Genomic DNA, 9,876 nt, shown 5'->3' with positions numbered 1-9,876 from the left:
AGGTACATCTCTGACTGCCACACATCTCTAAGTGATCTTTGCCTGTAGTAAATTGTTCCATTACTCATCATGTGGAGCTGCTGAACCATCTCATGTTAAGCTTCAACCCCTTTATGTCAAGCTCCAAATCCTTCATATCATCGAGATTCCCCCCAAAGTGGGGGGAAAAAGCACCATTGTTACATGGAATCATCGAGATTCCCCCCAAAGTGGGGGAAAAAGCACCATTGTTACATGGAATCATCACACTCGTTCAGAAGCACAGATCAGATTACAGCAGTCATTGAAACACATCCATCCTCACAAGTTTAAAGTCAGGGATGCTGAATGACAAAAATCCTCAGCCAGAGGCTTAGATGAGATGTAAAGATTACCCCAGTTATCTCCTCATCATGCACAGCACACCAAGGGCTGCTCTGTCCCTTCCATCAGATATGGACCAAAGCCCTACCCAAAAGCAACTGAGAGCAAAGTTAGTTAATCAAGAACAAACTTGGCATTTCCAGGCAATCCTATGTGAATTACAATACTTGGAACAGAAAACCCAACAACAAAAGTGAAATGGGCAACATGTACTTGCCACTGTAATTGGAACAAGAGAGATTAAAATGTCTACCCACTGTGCAAATAAAGGATCAAAGCAAACACCATTGCTTCTGGCTCCCAGGAGGTGGGTTTTGCTTTTTTCTTGTTTTGTTCAAATAAAGTGTTTATTCATTCTCCCATCTTTCAATAGAGCCATGAATGTCCCCAGTCAATGAGGCATGCTTCCTCCCAGGGCACTTGGAAAAGCACTGCACATTTAGAGAACTCTCTCTGTCACAAACATTGATTCAGTGGTGTCTTCAGAACACCATCCATGTGATCCCTCTCAGGTTTTCTGTTTGGCTTTTTTTGCCTCTCTTGGAGCCAGGACTGCAGGAGAAAGAGCACTTGGTACCTGGTGGGACCCAACAGGCTTGGCCATAGAGAAAACCCCTTAGCAGGGAAAGGAGCCAGAGGCTGACAGCTTCTGCAATAAGATGCAAAAGAGTGCAGGAGCGATGATGCAAAAATCACACCCCACTCTGCACCAGCACTGCATCCTCAGGAAAAGCTCTGCTGTGTAAGGCTTTGCCTGTTTTCCCCTGTGAAGGAGCCCAGCTGCAGCTCATGGCCCTAAGGCAGACAAAGCCCCCTGGATGAGAGACATCCACCTCACCTTCCTGCACCCCAGGAAAACACCCCAGGAGGAGCAGGAGCTGGGAAAGGCAGGGCCCTGCCCGCTCTGCCCAAGCTACAATGGGTGTCAGATTAAGACACCAAAACCACAGTAAAATTGAAATAAGACAAGAGCAGGGGTTTTCCCCTACAATGAATTGATTTTGGTTACATTTCAAACCATGTTTCCTTTCCAGGTTCTGAAAAGAAAGATTGGAAAAAAATAGATTTTAAGATATTTTGGGAAGGGAAGATTTGTTTGAAAGGGTGAGTGGTGCCATTCAGAAATGAAGAGATAAATAGGTTTTAGCCACCTTGACCCAGGACATGGTACCAACAGCCACTACTGATCTAAATCCTTCCAGACTCCTCCCAGATTGAGGATACTTCGGTTTTATGTTGTAAACAAAGAAATTAAAGGCAGCTTTTGAGAGAACTTTCACACAAATCCACACATAGAGGACAGGATGGGAATACCAAGCTTTGTCTCCAACTGGAGATAAAATCCAGCAATTGGCTTCCCATTAACCAGTGGGAATTGTTATTATTCCCTGATAAGCAAAGCTGCACTGACTGCAGGCCACAGAGATCTTAACAAAAATCTCACAAACACAAAATTTGCTCCAGCTTACCAACATTGCTTTTCTGTCAATGCCAGAAGTACAAAACAGTTTAGAACAGACTGTTCAGATTTGCTCACAGGTTTATGACAGGGACATTAATCCTCTCAGGCACTCACTTTGTCACCCTGCTTTCCTTTACAGATATTATCTTCTGCACCATAGTAACAATATATCAAAAAGCATAATTATGCAAAACCTTAACAAATGAAACAAGTCCCAAGTTACCTCAAGGAAGGTTAACGAGAAGGGGTAATTGATTAAGTCCAGCCAGGTTTCTGTGACATAAACACAAATACACAGCCTCCCTTTGTATACATTTGCACTATCAAAAGCCATTTATTCCACATCCCCTTTCTATAATTCTTTCCAAGATAATGTTTCAGATTGAAGTACAGAAACGTGCTCCAACATTCATTTTCTTCAAGAAAAAACTTAGTGAAAAGATTTCAGCATTTTCATTGGTGATTTTTCATAACTAAAAGTGCTCATACTTCTAAATAACATATCCCAATGACTTTTTAAACTGTTATCTGTAAAAGGATTTTTAAAGGAATTCAAAACCTAACTTTTATGCAAGAAAACATGTGGTGTAACCTGCTGTCTTTTCCTTCCTCCCTCTCCTTCTTTATGGCTACAAGACACAAACAGTGAACACAAAGGAGGACAGAAAGAAAGAACACATAACATGCCTTGCTCACATTTGCAGGTGGTGCACATTTTGTATAAATGTGACTTATTTCAGTGAAAAACCTGGCTTGCTTGTTGTGATGCCAGCTTCTGTTTCTTCTCCTCCCTTGAAGGGGTTCAAGGCCCCACTGCAGGGAACTTCTGAGTGATCATTCAATTGATCACCTACCTTAGCTATTTACTTGAATTATAGTATACTTCTCAACATATTTCCTTAAAGTCGTGGCACTAGAATTCCATGGAACTAAAACTTCATTTAAAACTTCTGGTTTTATATCCATCCTTCTGTACTGGAAGAGCTTCCATCAAAACTTACAAAATTTCTTATTTTCCAAATACACCCCATCCTACTGATGCCTTCAGTTTTAGCTTTTGTGTTTTTTCAGATTCTGCGCTGCCTGGGTGTGTAGTTTTGAGCTTCATATTAAGTGTTAGTGAGCTCTCTTCACAGAGCAGGTAGACAAAACAATTCCTTTTCTAGCTTTATACCGAGGAAAATCTTCACAAGCTTCAGGCCCAAAAGTATAAACAGCAGTGGCCTGAAGAGAGAAAACAAGAGCAAAACAAAACAAAACAAGGTTATGGGACTTCATAACCTGAAGCTGTAACTGGACAAATAACCCAAATATGCAGGTGGACCAAAACTAATAAAAATGTTACCAGTCATCCATTTTGTGACCATTTTTAGGTCCATCTTAGATGTAGCCCAGGCCAGGCTCTTGTACTACCCAGAGTGTGTCCTTTAAGGTCTTTCAATGAATAGTCTTAACTCTGTCCAGCCTCTGTTCTAGGGCAGTCTTCTCAAGGCTACCACACAAATCACTACCACACAAAACCTCCTGTAACTTCAGCACCTTTATATATTATAGAAATTATATTATTATATCTCTAGAAATATAAATTATATATATTATATATATGATTGAGCAGTTAATTGTTCAGTTAGCAGTTACCAAATCATCTGTTTACCATTTAGGACAGCCCCAAATGATGGAGAATGAAGGCTGTGAGCAGCAGCTGCTAAATGAGCCATTAAACCCAACCTTCTGTGGGGCAGGAACTACTACTTGTTCCAAGTCAGGCTCCCCTTACCCAAGCTACCTATACAGCCAATTTTGGATGTCAGACAAAATGATGGCATATTTTTCCCTGGTATTTCCTGTCTGTGGTGCCCTCCAAAAGATATTTCAGTCTAGTTTGAAGAACTGCATTTCGTTTACAAGTACATATCCTTGGCGTGCAGAGAAAACACGGTGCTGACCTCGGGTTTCGCATTAAAACATACTTGGAACAGTAGAGAAACCTGAACCAGCCCTTCCAGCAGGAACCATTAACTGAAGAACCTCCTCTTGCAGCCTCTCTCTCCAGGACAGCTCTCTGCTCCTCTTGTAAAGCAGCTGAGCAATTGTAATCTGTAGGGCACTATTGCAATCATTTGTGGTCACTTCTCTCCTGATTTGTAATCCCTATCAGCATAAAAAGAAAAGCATTACAGAGCCTGCCAATTAATTCAGCACAAATTTCCAGTAAAGATGGACTGGTGGAAGGCCCTGGCCAAATTCCTTCTCGGTTCAGAGAGAATACAGAGCAGGAGATTAAAATGTGATGATCTGAGCCTGCCCTTGTTTTCTTTGTACAAGTTTCATCACAGGACAGCCATCACAACCCCCAGCTGGAGAATCCATCAAGTAGCAATGGCTTATACACTTCACTTGAAGAAAACTGTGCCAAACCTCTCCAAAAACCAGCTGCCAAAAGTTAGATTGTCTGTGTTTATAGTTGTACGACCCATATTTGATTAGCTCGCACAGGTTTTGGTTTAGAGGCAGGAATCACAACTGCACAAGGTTTTAATTAGGTATTTGATCACTCTGCCCTTTCCTGAATTTCAGCCATTTCCTTGCATGCTCATACACAAAGTTGGAAGCTTTTAGGGAGTCAGGGTGAAATCTAAACCTCCCCAAGCTAACAACAGATAACTAAACCCCCAAGGCAGCATAAGAAATCATTTCAGTGGGAGCAGCCCTTTGCCAATAATCTGGAGTTTAGCAGGTAATTGACAAGTGTGCACGTGGCTGAGTCAATACTGGGTGGTAATAAAGAGATTTTAAAGAGCTGCTGTGATTTGCACATCACATATCACTGCTACAATATGTCTTGCCAAATAGTAATACAGTTTTGTCTAAAAATGGTGGATTAATTTCCAGTAAAAGTGGCACATCCTCAGTATCAGTTTGAGAAAGGATGGAACAAGAAGCGCATCTAATGCCTATGAAAATATTTTCTTTCCAAATCCAATTTGTCTCTAAAATATGCCTCGTTGACTAGATTCTGGCATCAGGCTAAGAAACAGTCTGAACTTACAAGAGAACATGAGATAAGACTAATTTTCATAAATTTTGTGGTTCAGTACATTCAGTTTGTACTGCAGCTTTCTCAGATTTATTGCAATTTCTGCTCAGCTCAAGAGTGTCTTACACAAAGGATCTGTCTCACCTCCAGTCTGAGCTCTCCAGGCTCATGGAGATGGACAAACAGCATTTTGTATTCTTTCTCCTGCTTATCTTTCACTTAGTCCAGTCTGCAGTGTTCATGGCATTTACAGAACACGGTGCAATCCACAAATGCTGCCCCTAATCCTTAAGTTCCCTTTTCTCTCACAAAAGAAAGGGAAAAAGTGTCTTTTTTGAGGAGAAAAAAGAAATTTCTTTGCAAGAGCACAGTAAGCCCTACAGCCTTCCTTTTATATGCACACCTCAAAACTATGCAGCAACCCCTGGCAGTAAGCACAGGCATTATAAAACTAACCAATTTTAGTTTATTTAACCAATTTAAACTAACCAATTCATCCTCAAATTTACAAACTGCTTGCCAAATTTACTAGTCCAAAACCAGACTCCCATTTCCTATTCCACTCTAAACATGCACACACTTGAAAATCAAAAGTTATGGCACTCTGCAGCCCACATCTTAACCAGTATCCTTCCTGATCTTCTCAGTGTCTCTTTTCCTTTTTCTAACTCTTACATTTCACTGATACAATTCTGCTGTCTTGCAGTTATGTTCTCAAATAAATTACCTCCAGATTTCATCTTTCCCCTATTAGAAGAAGGACCACTTTGTGTCCTGCAGCCTTATTCTTTCAGCTTTCCTCTTGCAGGGATGACTCAGCTCATAATGAAACAACTGCTGAAACCTCACAGCCTAAAGCAGCAATTTTAGTTTGTCTTGACCTGAAATGCTGCACATCTTGATAAGGTCTTGGGTGCTGGCAGCTGAGTTCTCATCCCTGCAGACAGCTGTGGGCAGGAAGTGCTGTGTTCATCCAGACAATGAGGTCTCTGCTCTTCAGCTGCATTTTAAGGACTTTTTTTCACAGACTTTGACAGGACTGCGGCAGTTCCAGGTTTTTGTCATGAGTTTGCTAGTAAAGCTAGTCACACATGCTAGAAGAAGTCACTCAGACCTTGAATGCATCCTTCTGTGTAAGATTCCTAGTCTCATCCCTGTGAACCCAGGATTAAATAAACATTTGGGTTTATAATGTAAAATACTAATTTCATGCAATGTAACATTTATCAGATAAGTTTACCTGGAAATAAAGACCAATGTTTACACCGTGTTAGCAAGACAAAGCCAGAAAATCACAAACTGGAAAAAGGTGTTGTATTTCAAAGAGTAAGAACATTGCTTTTCTGGCTACAGGATAATGGGACTGCAATTAGACAACCAGCAGAGGGCTGTAACAAGATGGTCCTCCTGGAATTAGTTCTTTACAGTCATCAACAATACCTGCATCAGTATCTCTATGGCAATGATTATTGGTGAGGGCTCTATATTCAATCCACAGGGAGTAAGGGAATGTTAACAAATACTGGCAGATAAGAGAAGCTCCCTGAGGACTCTCCAGCAGGGGAGGTTCCCCTCTGGCTTGGGAGCTGCTGCCTCTGGGCCTCTGAACTGTAGAAGTTTTGAAATGGCTTTAAATCCCCAGCCAGCCCTTCTCAGCATGGTGGGGTCCTGCCTGAGGGGCTGTTCTTGACAAAATCACAAAGCCCACCTTACTTACTATCTTTAAATATGCTTTTATCTGTCACTAGGGGTACAAGCAGTTCTCCCTGTGGCTGTTTACTCTCATGCAGACAGAGGAACAATTTATATCACACCCACCCTTTCCACCCTCCTCCAGAACAGAAGAGCAACTCCTGTATGCAAACAATCCTGTCCTTTCCTTGTTGTTTTGGGGGGTTTTGGGTTTAGTTGTTGTTTTGTTGTTGTTGATGATGGGGGGGGATAGGTTTTGGTAGGGTTTTTTGTTTGTTTTTTAAAAAATCTCTTTCTTTGATGGTCAGTTGCTCAAATCTGGCTTATTGCTGGTGTGAGGCTTTTTGGCTTTTTGGTTTTTTAATGCAGTCCAATTGTGTCATCTTCTCTTGCCTACCTGGCACTTCTGAATTTTCTGAGCTTATAGAAAATGATTTTCTTCTCTCCAAAAGGTCCCAGTGATGCTCTCCATGTCCAAAAAGCCTTCCCTGGGTTTCAGAAAGGAAGAAACCTCTGGCACTGAGCCTAGAGCTTCATGAAGAAAACAAGCCAATGACTCCTCATAATTTTTCCTTTGCTTCCCCTGTTTACAGACAAACTACACAGATGTTAAGTGGACTATCTAAAATCTTCTGATCAACACCGTGATTGTGCATAAAAGTGTATTAACTTCCCATCTTAAACAACTATCCAAAAATAAACTAAACTAAACAATGCTTTTGGTCTTCAACTTTACTCCAGTATCAGAGGGCTGTTATCCAAAAAAACATCTCACAGGAGGAGGGTTTTATAAGGCCTCTTCTGTCTGGCTGTGAGAAGAGCTGAGATTCAGGACACAGAATGTCTCCTAGAAGTACCATGAAATCAAAAGGGAAATGGAAGAGAAATGTTTTGGAAATGAGACAACCGATACCTTTTTCTTCCTTCTTTTAGGTTACCCTACAAGACAATCCACTAGAGCCAAAAACAATGGGCTTGATTTTGGGGAGCACATTAAAGACAGTAATGAAGGATGTACAAGGAGCTATTTTATTCAAAATAGAAGACTCTCAATCAAAGTGTGAGGGAAGACTTTACCCAGAGAGTCTTCTTCCAACATTCCTGAGAACTGGAAACCCAGTCCTTAAGTCTGGCTCCTGTTAGGAGAAGGCCCTCCTTAAGCAACTTTGCCACTAATATGTATTAACTCAAAGCAGCAAAGCTGTACAACAAAATAGGTTTTACTGTTAGTGATCCTACACATTGAGAACAAAATTACACGTGAAAATTAAAACTTTCCTGCATGAAAGTCTGCAGGTAGTTGTTGAGACCTTCTGAGGCACTTGTTGCCTTATTAAAATTAGGAAGCAATAGTTCTAGAGGACCAATCATGTTCTCACAACTTTCACGAAGTTTCTTCTCCAAAGTACCTTCTAAAAATGTATGAAAAATGTTTGTGCCTCTTGGAGCTTGTGCCTCTCCTCTTCCTTCCCAGGGACTGCAGGAATGTGAGAACTTGAGAACTGAAATCTTCACTGCACAAGTGGATTGCTTTTGTTTTTAGCCAGCACCCCAAATACAACTTGCTGTGCCCTGTGTATAACAAACATTATAACAAACCAGCACTGCAGCTGTCACTGCAGCCTGATCACAGCAGGACCTGTGACAAGCTCAAACCCTGCACTGCACACAGGATGTGCTGTTGAAGCCCTGCTTTCTGAAATACACCTGCAATCCTGTCTGCAGTGCTCAGCCCATAGAAAAACATTCCTTTCTCATTGCACCCTGCTAGCCAAGCCTCTGGGCCGTGCCAAGTCCTTCAATAGTATTTACAGCCCCTGTCCCAAGCTCCATCTCTCAGTAAAACTCAGCTGAGGCCACCACCAGCAGCTGCTCTGGCAGCTTTGCTGGCCAGCCAGGATCCATCTAAGCAGTGCTGTCACCTGCCTGTGCTCAGCCCTCTGCTCAGCCCCAGCTGAGGCTGACAGCTGCTCCTGGAACATCTGTACAGGCTGCACAGCACTGGAGTTCCTGCTACAGCACCTCTCACACGTTGCTTTATTCCCAAGAGCTAGTTTGTTATCTTAGGGGAAAAAAAAAAAAGTCAATAAATAGGATAAAATAAATCAGAAACACAGGCATATTTTTATTTGAAGGTTAAAACCTGGCTGTCTCACAAGTACTCTGAACTGTGCCAAGAGTACTTTAATGGTGCTCGTAATGAAAAGAAAAAAGAGTATTTGATGTCATCTGTATCCATGGTGAAATCTGCTGATCAGAAATACGGAAAGGCTGGTGCTTTCTGCTTGTGAAGGAAAGAAATAATAACTGGCTTCTCCAGGGTCCATCAGTACTGGGTTAAAAGGAAATGTTTCACTGGGAAGGGAAGTTTTTTGAAATATTTTCCTTAATCTAGCTGCTGTGCTGGACTTTTTTTTCTTTCAATAATTACAAAGTCCCAAGGAAACCAAAGGGAAAAGTCATGATTCCAGATGCAGACTAAACATTGTGCCACGGGACCACCTCCAGCCTTTCAACCCAACACTGTTTTTCATTGTTACAACATACACTTCTGAAAACTGGCTTCATTCTTATTGCATCCATTATCACCAAAAAGAAGATACTTGATCAACAAAATACCTGTTTTTCCTTCTAAATGTCTGCCCCTGAGAATACCATTTGTAGGTGTCCCAAATTCCAGGCGAGGAATTTGCACAGGAGTAGTGTCCACATTTCATAGGTGTGATGTCACTCAGCAGAGGCACTGCAGGACATAAAGATTTACCCTGAACCCTCTTCCCATTACTCCTCCCTGTCAGACCCGGTGACAGGGAAAGGGACAAGTTTGGCACTGTAGTAGCCAGCTGGGTCACAGCCAGAGGCCACCTGAGGGTCAGACCCAGAGCAGCAAGACCATCCCCTGCAGAAGCAAATCATCATTTGCTGTGTTCAGCTGCCAGGTGAAACCCCAGCCCTCCGCATCCCTTTTTCGGATGCACAGGGAGTAAGGCTGAGGGACAGCTGGCCTCTTCCAGCAGGAACATCTGGGAGTTATAGAGGCTGAAATGGCTCATGTTTGAAGTCACTAATGGTTGTTCCATCCCATGATATAAACATGGTTTTGTAAACATAGTTTTTCTCTTTTGCAAGAATTATTTGTCAAGCAGTTGCTCCATTTTTCTTCTTCCTTCCTTCCTTATTAGTACAGTAGTTTTCATATGGAAAAGACAAAAATGAATCCAAACTTCCCACCCTCAGGATACATTAGTCCTTACACTGTGATAAACAAACATAAGTAACTTCTTTGTTTCTCCTTGAGGTAAAATCTTGCCTTGCCTTCCAG

This window comes from Pseudopodoces humilis, chromosome 10, assembly GCF_049639895.1.
Source record: "Pseudopodoces humilis isolate 2021_Gansu_Grassland_sample_001 chromosome 10, ASM4963989v1, whole genome shotgun sequence".
Lineage (NCBI taxonomy): Eukaryota > Metazoa > Chordata > Aves > Passeriformes > Paridae > Pseudopodoces > Pseudopodoces humilis.
This window is presented reverse-complemented; position numbering follows the sequence as displayed.